At 34.3% G+C, this 1,839-nt stretch overlaps 1 non-coding gene across 1 annotated transcript; it reads right to left on the bottom strand.

Annotated features, from left to right (window-relative positions):
- Positions 1-1,027: 1,027 nt before the first annotated feature.
- On the bottom strand, positions 1,028-1,098 carry TRNAG-GCC (transfer RNA glycine (anticodon GCC)). The gene has a single exon. It is a non-coding gene; the product is annotated as a tRNA-Gly (tRNA).
- Positions 1,099-1,839: the final 741 nt, after the last annotated feature.

Raw genomic sequence — 1,839 nt, forward strand, 5'->3', positions numbered from 1 at the left:
CTGGCAGAAGGGACAAGTCCAGGGAATACTAGCTCGATGTCGTCAAGGTATAAGAAAGAGAATAGAAAAGCGGACCCTGGGCTCCAACGCGCAATGGCTGAGGAAAAAACCGGGAAAACGTTCTGATGAGAGAGAGAGACAGCTGCCAAGGCTATGCGGCCCTTAGTCGCCTCGTATTAGTACGGAAGTATATCGAATGGTCCTATTCCAGGGCGGAACCACGCGCTACATTCCCACAGAAACTCCGCGCACCTATTGCATATCTATTTTGAAATATATCTATTTGAACACTAAATACCTTTCATTAAAACCCAAAACGTTAATAAATCTTCAGCAAAGGTTAAACTTAAGGCCGGTGACCCATCAAGTTCATATCAGTTAGATAAGTTACCGCTTAACTTACGATCCCTAATGTTAGATTGTTAGGGGTGATTAGATGCCCGCCCTTAGCCGAGGGTAGTCTAAATTCTGCTTAAGTGATTCCGTAATCTGATTTTGTGTGGTTAGCAAGTCGCATAGATTGTTTGGGTTCAGGATTACTTAATACAGTTAGTAACATGCTCGATAAGAAGAAGAATATACTTAGTATGACTATTACGAGGTATTGTGTATGAAAGATTGATCAAAATATTTAATACTAAAACCACGAAGATACATCTAAACGTTCCCCAGGAACTATACTATCCATTCTTGAAAAGTGTACAAAAATCCGTTCGGTAGTTTTTGAGTTTATCGCATTCTTACAGACAGCGCGACACATAACGAAAGTCTGAAGGTAATTAAGTCGGAACGAGACATGAGTTTTAATTAAAAGTATAGTTTTATTAGGAAAATATATGTGTGCAATATAAACTCTTACAAAGTAAAAAACATACTTAAAATGTAAACTCTGATCTTAAATATTATATAATTATTAAATAATTGAATTTTTTTTTTCTTATATAATATTGGTATACTTAAAAAAAGTAGTACCTAGTGACATAAAAAAAAAACATACATGATACAAAAAAGCCTAAAAAAATAATCTTGCATCGGCCGGGAATCGAACCCGGGCCGCCCGCGTGGCAGGCGAGCATTCTACCACTGAACCACCGATGCTTATGGTTGGCGCGCTGAATTTATCGTTCTAATGCTCGAGTCGCACTATTGCACGATGATAGTTTAGAAATTGTAGTAACTAAAATAATTTTAGTACCAGTACGGTAATAATGTGTTTAACATTAAATGTATTGGCCATTTTGTGTCGTCATTTGAATTTATGTTTTAATTTTAATATTTCTTTTTAAATGGCGTTCGCGGAATACCAGCTTCGTGGTTAACACCGTGACATATGCTGAGCGGAAACCAATGTGGTACATATTCCACTTTTCAAGTTTTCATATATAAGTGTGAGATTGTTGTGCTAATCTTGTGGTACCAAATAAATAGTTTTTCTTACTTCAACTGTGGTTCCTTTTTGTGTAACAGAAAACCAACCAATTATTAAACGTAAAAAGGAACCACCTGCAAATTTTCTTAAATCTATTAAGTTTAAGATTATTTTAATCGAATTTATACACACATGCTTGTATAAGAAATGTATCAGTAAACTTATTTTGGTTTACGGATACATTCGTTTAAAATAATCTTTAAATTTATATTATAAAATATAAAATTCGTTTAAATTAATAGTAATTTTACATCATCCAACAGAGTTGCAAATGTTTTTGCAAATACTTTGATATCTCAGAAGCGTGTAAGTATTTGTTGAGTGGTTCCCTTTCGCGTTAATACAGACAATTGTTATATAATAATACCACTTCATTTGTATATTTTTAGCATTATTAATAACAGTATTAC

The sequence above is a fragment of the Plodia interpunctella genome, chromosome 14, assembly GCF_027563975.2.
Source record: "Plodia interpunctella isolate USDA-ARS_2022_Savannah chromosome 14, ilPloInte3.2, whole genome shotgun sequence".
Taxonomy (NCBI): Eukaryota; Metazoa; Arthropoda; class Insecta; order Lepidoptera; family Pyralidae; genus Plodia; species Plodia interpunctella.